Below are 8,852 nucleotides of genomic sequence, written 5' to 3' on the forward strand. Positions count from 1 at the left end.
TGCAGAAGAGGGACCCTTACCCATAGCAAGGAAAGCCCGCTGCCCCAGCGTGTCAGGTGCAGACATTGAACTCTCTGGGGAATAAGCAGCAAGTCCGCTCTGCCCCTGCCCTCACACTCGGAGTGGCAGCAGCCGCAAGGTGAGAGCTGTCACAGAATGATTGAGGGGACAGACTAGCCCCAGGTATGAGCTGTAAACGGTGAGGGGAGAACAGAGCAGCCACAGGTGTGACCTGTCAGGATAATGAGGGAGCAGACCAGCTGCAGGTGTGAGATGTTACAATGATGATGGGGCGGTTCCTGCCAGGGGCGGTTTAACAGAGGAGCCTCGGTTCACTTTTCCATTGAGCTGTAGAGGTTGAGGAACTCATGTTGAGTTTCTATGTGGGGTTGCTGCAGTGGTGGGAAAGCCTCTTATAGTGCCTGCAGGAGTACATGGATGTGGAGTGTTTCTTTGTGGCAGACAGCAGCAGCAGGTAAGCCAGTGTGGAGTCGTAGGGGGGATTTTTCTCTTTTTCAGCTTTGTTTTGCTAATCTCTTTTAAGTGCTCCCAGAAGAAAAAGGGCTTACGAAGGCAAAAAGAGTTCAAAATGAATAATGAAACTCCTCTTCTGTTTTTGTTTGTGTTTAAAGTAAGAGGGATTTCTCTCCACCTGGGATTTTATAAATAGGGGTACATATACGTGTTTTTTTTCACTGTTGCTTTCTTTGATGATATATAGTCTTTTGTTTGATTTTTTTGGCATTATTTATTACATGTAATTTGGTTTTTGAGTGACGATAACTTTATGGGTGGGTTTGTATTTGACATATGTCTTGGTTTAGGAAGACAGGTATCTGCTAGGTAAAATTACAATCAGAGGCTCTTTGGCAAAGATTTGGGAAATAGGAATAGCAGTTCTTTACTAGTATGTAATACAAAGCAAACAAACACAAAAAAAAACTCCCCCGCCCACCAAACAACTACAGCATTAATGACAAACGACAACAGTACCAAGAACCTTGAGGGCTTTGTTTCACAAAACCCAGGGCAGTTTGGTTTCGGTGTCCCTGCAGGATCCTCAGAGCACCAAGATGGAACTGTGGAAAAGTCCCGGCAGGTAGCTGGGATGGCAGGGTGTCCCGGCAGGCAGGGGCAGGATGTCCCGGCAGGGCAGGGGGTGCAGGGTCACGCTGCAGCAAGAGGAGCAGCGCCGAAGAAAGCCGAAGGAGAGGCAGGGCCTGGACCAGCTCCCCGCGGGTGGCTGGGAAAACTCCGGATTCAGGCCGAACTGGTGATAGTAGATTTCCCAGGACTGGATCCCTTTGGCCACAGTGAAACTCCTCCAGCCAGCAACAGCCGTTCTCCCCTCCGCGTGCTTTTCGGCAGCTGAGCTCCTCCAGGAGCGGCAGACACGCGTCTCCCCGAACGCCGGAAGCAGAAAAGCACGCCGCTGCCTCAAGCTTTGTCTTTTACCTGCGTTATCTCCCCCTTCCACCTTTTGTCCACCTCTTTGTTTCAGTTAAGTACTCTCAAGTATCCAACACTTGATCTCCTTGGTAACTTGTGGGGAAAAAATTCTTTAGAGAAAGAAGGAACAAACCTAACCCCCAACAACATACAATTAAGTAGCTTTTTTGATAAGCTTCTGATATGTGCTATTGGGGTTTTGATCATTGTGTGCAGGGATTCAGATTGGGTAGGGCCACCCTGGCTGGTTGAAGTTTAGGTATATTGTTAGAGGCAGCTTTTTTTTTTTTTTCCAAATTTTTTTCTGTTTAATGGTTTTAAAGCGGCCTTTAATAACTTATTGTGTAGCTTTATTTTGCTTGGCAATAGTGTATGATGAGGAATGTGATCTATTTACTTTACATTAGGCTTCTTAGTTTACATGTGGGTTAGGTTGTTTTTGAACTGAGTTGTGTTGTTGGAGGTTTTTATTTTGGTGGGGTATTATGTTTTCCAAGGATTTGTTTCCTGAGGTTTACAGTGGTGTAATTGGTTGTAGTGTGAGGTATGGGGGCGGTTTTATTTATTTAGGGGTGGCTTTTATCATGGTGTGTAGTGTTTTTTTGGTGGGTTTGAGGTAAGGGGCAGTAGTTCATTTCTTGGAGTATAATAATATTTAAAATCAGATTATTGTTTTTTTGTGTTATAGGGATTTGTGTATTTAGCTTGTTTGGCTATAGTATGTGTTCTATAGTTATGGATAATTTGGGAGATACTGTTTATAGTTGAATGGATCTTTTAGTTTTAGGGTGGGGGGGTCCTGGGTATTTACTTTGGAGGTTTTTTCAGGAGACTAGACATAGGAGTTATTTTTATTGTATTTGGTAGCTGGATTAGGAGAAATAATAGTTGGCTTTTGTTTGGTGGATTTTTGTTTGTTTTTTCTTTTCTAAAACTCCTGTATTTGTGTGGTCAGGGTAGTGGTGTTTCTGGTGTAAATCTAAGCATCCATTACTGTTTGTGTGAATTAGGTGGTCCACAGGTAGTATACTGAGACCCTCCCACTGACCGGCACATAGATCTGCTGAGATCATGCATTGATGTTTGGTTTTCTGTATGGTACCTGACTAGATAGACAGCAGCTGGGTGACAGCAAAGAATTCCCAGAGGCAGAGGCAGCCTTCTTTAGCACACGGTATGGATTCTCATCTCTGAACATCCCAGAGATAATTGGAAAGCTCAGAGACACAGAGGGAATGAAAGCAGGGTGCCAGGGCAGGAGTCACTGGGAGGGGTTTTGAGACAGGTTTAGAGACAGGGATGTCCCAGATGTGACCCCTTAGGCTACGTGAAGAGAAAGTCTCATTTTGGATCAAAGTGCTGAGGTGTGCAGGGCAGAGCAGTCTTGGTGTGTATTGTGTCACTTGTCTGTTGTGCACTCTGTGTCTTTTGGGTGTCTCGTATGGTGTGTCTTTTGACTTAGGCCTTTGAACAACCTCTTGGAAATGCTAGGCATTGTTCTTAACAGATCCTATTCCTTGGTGAGGTGCTGATGCCATTAAACCTTATGCTTCGACACATAGTAGAATCCGTCTCTCTTCGCAAGCATGCAGGCTGATGCCTCTTCAAGTCTTGTTCTGAGCTGTATCACCAGCTGTGCACCGCCCTTATCCGTTCCGGTGGATTAGGTCTTGTAAGAATGCCAAGATAGGTAGAGGATTCTGACCGTAGGATTCTTGGGCATCTGTCTCTGTGTCTTCTGGGATAAGTCATCCCGTTGGCATCTTCTTCCTGCAGGGTTCTCTGAGCCTGGTCAGCTCGCCTTCAGTCTTACCTCGGTCATCTCGTTCTTAGTTCGCTGCTCCTTCAGGGTTATTCTTCTTGCCAGAGGATTTGTGTCCCTGTTGTGTCCCCTTGTTTGTCCTGTCCTGTCTCACGGGTGTTGGTGTGTGTTTGGCCCGGAGCTGCTCTGCCTTGCTGCTCAGTCTGGGTGTATGGGTAATAGTACAAGTCCTGGGGACTTGAAATTTGTGATGTAGGGTGTAGTAGGGCTGTAGAGGGTATTCCTAGATTGCCACCAGGTGTCTGGAGCTGTCCAGTTATCCTGCAGCCCTTTGACTTCTGTCCCAGCTTTGTTTCAGATGCAGAGGGATGAAATCCATGGCGGAATGCCCCATCCTGGATGAGGGGGCTCCCCCGAGAAGGTCAGTCACTGTTTGTGTTTGCAGTGGAGGTGTAAATGGTGGCTATGTTACAGCGCTGTTCTTTGTCGTTTTTTTTAGGAGGTACGGCCGGATATCAGCGGGCAAGGTGAGCAGTGATGGGTAGGCAGTAGTAGTTACTATTGCTCAAGTCTTATTTGCTGGTGCAACTCTAAGCATTCACTGTTCTTTTTTTTTTTTTGATTTTCGGGTGTCCCCCTACCAGATGTGCTGGCCCCGGATGCCAGAGGCCAGATGGGTGCAGCATTAAGGTATATTTGTGGCGTGCTTCAGTCAGAGCTGGGAGGTGCTGTTTCACAGCAACTCGGCGTGATTTTTTGCTTTGCGGGTGCTGCTGCTGTCCTAGGCGTGCCAAGGAACAGAGGGAGCTGGTGAGTCGGCCTTTAGGCAGAGTGACCCACAGGTGTGCGCCGTGCTCAGCACGTACCTTTTCCTTTTGCTGGGTACGCTCCCGGCAGCCTCTGGAGCGGGATGAAGATCTGAGGGGGAGCCACGACAGCGGTGCTGAGGAGCCCCGGGGATTACTCTTCTGGAGGGGGATAGTCGCATTTTCTGTTTTGTGATCCTAGGTAGTGTGAGGAGGTGTGGAGCCAAAGTTTGGGTACAGCGGCCCTGAGGTGGACGCAGAGAACCTCTGGACGTCCACGGTGCTGAGATGTTCGTTTCTGTCGAGGATGCATTTCGCCTGCTGGTGTTCCAAAAGCTAAGTGTTGGGGCTGGCGGTCGGGAGAAGGGAGAAAACCTTTTCAGTCTTGGGTGGTGATTTAAAGTTACCTTACAGGAGAGGGCCCTAGTGGGATGATCCCCTCAGGATTAAAGGGTGAGGGTTTCTCCTCAGCAGCACCAGAGCCTTGGCAGGGCAGTTCTGACCCATCTCCATGTTCTAGGGAGTTTGACATTGTTGGTCTCCTTTTAGAGTCCAAAGGGTTAGGGTGCAGCGGGGGATTCCTGGCCCAGCACACCCTGGGATCCCTTTCCCAGGAGCATCCTGTTATAGGGCAATGCTGATTGCGAGGTGTACGGTAGTAGGGTTCAGCAGGGGGGGGTTTACAGTGACACACAGAGGCTGAAGGAGGGCTTGAGAGGTAAAGGACTCGAGGGCTAGAGAGCACACAGTGAAAATCAGGGGTACAGGCTAGGATACAAGTCAGAGTACAGGTATACTGGCCCTCACAGCGCTGCTACCAGCACGCTTTCCCTGAGAGCAGGTGCAGGCAGCAGCCCTAGTGCGGGAACGTACCAGACGCTCTGACATGTGCAGACACGGCCAGGCAGGAAGCGATAGTGGGGAGCAGGATCCAGCAGGGCTGGGGATAACGGGGGTTTTCCCGCCCCACCCACCCTGGGATTCCCCGTCTCTCCGCAGCCGGTGGAAGTGCTCCTGATTTCCCTCTCGGGGCGGCGGTTGGTAAGGCTTCGTGCCTTTGCCTGTGCAAAGAGTTTGGCTCTGTCAGCCTCTGCCCTGTCTCAGGGCCACGTTTTTTAGGGTAGGCAGGGAACAACTGTGGATGTACCTGCCCTGCTTGCAGGACAGCTTTTGGGACACTAACGGTGTAGAGCGTCCCCGCCTTGAAGGTGTAGGGCTCTAAAGAAGTAGGGTTCAGAAGGGGGGAGCTTATAGTGACACATACAGAGGCTGAGGCAGGGCTTGAGAGGTAAAGGAGTCAAGAACTAGAGAACACACAGTGAAAATCAGGGGTACAGCCTAGGATACAAGTCAGAGTACAGGTATACCAGCCCTCACAGCACTGCTGCCAACACTGTTTCCCTGAGAGAGGTGCAGGCAGCAATCCTAATGGCAAGGCAATGCCAGAAGTCCTGAGAGGTGCAGGCAGTACCCCTAAGCTAGGGCCAGACAGGAAGTTCCCATGGTGGGGCAGAGTCCACAGGGTTGAGGTTCACTGGGGATGTCCACCGTGCGTTCCTGTCCTGCCCCAACCGGGGATGCTCACACCCCTAATGGAGGCTGTGGTGGGTGGGCTCAGTGCCAGTAATGCCTCTAAGGCTTTGGCACTGTGAGTGTCAGCCTCTGGACGCAGCTGAGGCGTGCTGCCCGAGGACCCGGGCCTTCTTAGGAGATGGTGAGTAGCAGAATTGCTGGTTTTTGGCTGACGTGCTGCTAAGATTATGCTTTGATATTTGGTTTTCTTGATTGTAGCTGACTTAGGAGACAACCGCCCGGCAACAGCAGGAATTTCCCTGAGGGAGAGGCAGCCTTCTTTGGCACCTGGCGTGGATTTGCCTCCCTGGACATCTGAGAGAGAAGTGGAGGGCTTGGAGCCCCACAGAGGGGATGAAAGCGGGGTGCCAGGGCAGGGGTCAGTGGGAGGGATTTTTTGAGTCAGGTTTAGAGACAGGGATGTCCCAGATGTGACCCCTTAGGCTACATGAAGAGAAAGTCTCATTTTGGATCAAAGTGCTGAGGTGTGCAGGGCAGAGCAGTCCTGGTGTGTGTTGTGTCACTTGTCTGTTGTGCACTCTGTGTCTTTTGGGTGTCTTGTGCTTCATGTCTTGTCCCTTAGCCCTTTGAGGGGCCTATTAAAAATCCTGGCATCCGTCTTAGCATATCTGGTCTCTGCCTTCCTCGGCCAGGCGTCTTTGTTTCGTGTTCTCGGACACACGCGTTGGAATCCGTCTCTCTTCGCAAGCATGCAGGCTGATGCCTCTTCAAGTCTTGTTCTGAGCTGTATCACCAGCTGTGCACCGCCCTTATCCGTTCCGGTGGATTAGGTCTTGTAAGAATGCCAAGATAGGTAGAGGATTCTGACCGTAGGATTCTTGGGCATCTGTCTCTGTGTCTTCTGGGATAAGTCATCCCGTTGGCATCTTCTTCCTGCAGGGTTCTCTGAGCCTGGTCAGCTCGCCTTCAGTCTTACCTCGGTCATCTCGTTCTTAGTTCACTGCTCCTTCAGGGTCATTCTTCTTGCCAGAGGATTTGTGTCCCTGTTGTGTCCCCTTGTTTGTCCTGTCCTGTCTCACGGGTGTTGGTGTGTGTTTGGCCCGGAGCTGCTCTGCCTTGCTGCTCAGTCTGGGTGTATGGGTAATAGTACAAGTCCTGGGGACTTGAAATTTGTGATGTAGGGTGTAGTAGGGCTGTAGAGGGTATTCCTAGATTGCCACCAGGTGTCTGGAGCTGTCCAGTTATCCTGCAGCCCTTTGACTTTTGTCCTAGCTTTGTTTCAGATGCAGAGGGATGAAATCCATGGCGGAATGCCCCATCTAAGGTGATGTGGATTCCCTGAGAATATCAGTCACCGTTAAAGATGAGAGTCGCTTATGTCAAATTTATTGGCACTCCAGTGCAGGCCCCTTGCATTTACAGCTTCAAACAAGTGGGTCCCTTGGCAACCGTCCTGGGCAGCAGCTCGACCCTGCTCCGGGCTGGGCTGAGGGAGCAAACACTTGGGGCTGGCACTGCTCCATAGTGAGGGTACTTGTGAAAACACCTGGATTGTCCTGGATATTTTTTTGAGCTTTCTACAAGGTCTTAAGCATCAACTTTGTAAACATAAATGGCAAGGACTGAACACATGAGGCGCTGGAAAATTATACACACCAAAGACACCCTTTTTTTAAAAAATAACTCGGTGGCTTATATGTTAATTTTGAGACTCCTTTTTGGCCAGCTTTACTGTAAAAGAATCTCATTTAAATTTAGTTGCTTCAATGAATTTTTTGTACAAATATGCTCTAGTGTCAGGAGATTAAAGCAGTAACACCAACATGCCCCCTCTGGAAGAAATTTCTGTGTCTCTTCAGACCTGCTGGTTTGCAGTAGAGTTTGAGCACATTTTGCTGCAGCTTTGGTTCTTAATAAGTGTAAGTCGATGGATTGCTGGATGATTTCCGTAAGTTCTCCTATTTTGTAGGAGCTGCACGGTGAGGTCAGAATTCTGAGGGAGGCCCTGGCAAAGCTGCCAAGGGCGAAGAACATGGATGATCCAGGGGCTTCTCCCACCTGAGTTTCTCCTGGAGCGTGCTGTGTGTCATGCCAGATATTTAACCCGGGTTTGGGGTGTTCTCCTGCAGTCCCAGCTCTAACTGCTGCCCCTGAGCCCAGGCCTTGCTCTGTCTCAGCACTAAACCTGGCAGGTGGGTGTGCTTTTCCAGCCCTTTAATCCCACAGGCAATCCCAGATTCCCGGAGCTCCCCGAGGCACAGCATGGACTTGCTCCCTGGGAGCTGCACTTCAGTTTGCCTGAACCAAGGATGGCCTGCCTATGTTTGTAACTTTATTCCTGCTGTTTTTCCTTTTCCAGGTTGTTGGCAAGAAGGAGAGAGCCAGTAGGAAGTGAAGCCATTGGAAGGCCTTATCCCAGTCCAAGGTTCCCACTGGTCTCTCTGACTCCTGGATAATTGCCTGACCATAACCAGAGACTCTCAGTTTGATTTCCTGCCTTTTCCAATAAATCCTTGCTTTCAGCTGGAGTGTGTTCATGGTATCATCCTCCTCCTCTTCCATGGATTTGTAAATAAAATTTCTGGCTTTTGTTGAGTCAAATTTTTTTATTGCAGGAATTGTGGCTCTTTTGTTCCACTGAAACTTCCCAACTCTGCTCAGAGTTTCAGATATCAAATACAAGTAAGACTGGAGTTTCTTTGGGTTGTTACTCCCACAAAACACAGATAATTTTTGGATAGGAGTAACTAGACCTGTTCAATTCCCACTTCCCTTTAAACTCAGAGCAGAGGAGGCAGATTTTAAACCATTGTTCCATGAACTTCCACCAACTTGATGACTGTTCCGAAAGTTTTCAGTGTTAGAAATTCCTGAGCTTGTTTTCCAGGCAAGCTGGGATTTAGAGATTATTCCTTCCTTTTATTTGATGTTTTTTCTCTCTGCTTCTAGTAAGGGAATATTTATTTTTTCCAAATTTCCATCCTGATTAGAATTTTTGTACGTCTTAGAGCACATTTCCAAGGAAATCTACCAGATGCATGTTGGTAAATCAGAAGCTATTTCACACTATTCACCACCATGGTGCCATTTTTTTCCTTTCAACCCCCTAACACGGCTAATTCTACCCATGCACAGTATTACGAGCCGTAACTTGGTGTCAAGGTGTATTTCAGAGGTAGCAATAAAACAAAGTTGACATTATCTTTTGTAAGTCTCTGCACCTCCTTGTTTACTAATAAAGAAATCCAGAACAAAACAAAGAGAAAAAAAAATCTGAAACAAAAGCCCCTACAACCACCCCC

General features: G+C 48.6%; 1 long non-coding RNA gene across 1 annotated transcript; it reads left to right on the forward strand.

Moving 5' to 3' along the window:
- The first annotated feature begins 329 nt into the window (after positions 1 to 329).
- Positions 330 to 8,153, forward strand: LOC136304810 (uncharacterized). Its single transcript, XR_010724827.1, has 3 exons — positions 330 to 475; positions 7,520 to 7,742; positions 7,910 to 8,153. It is a non-coding gene; the product is annotated as an uncharacterized lncRNA (long non-coding RNA).
- Positions 8,154 to 8,852: the final 699 nt, after the last annotated feature.

The sequence above is a fragment of the Chamaea fasciata genome, unplaced genomic scaffold (genome assembly GCF_029207755.1).
Source record: "Chamaea fasciata isolate MVZ Bird 193981 ecotype frontalis unplaced genomic scaffold, bChaFas1.0.hap1 SCAF_184, whole genome shotgun sequence".
NCBI classification, from domain to species: Eukaryota; Metazoa; Chordata; class Aves; order Passeriformes; family Sylviidae; genus Chamaea; species Chamaea fasciata.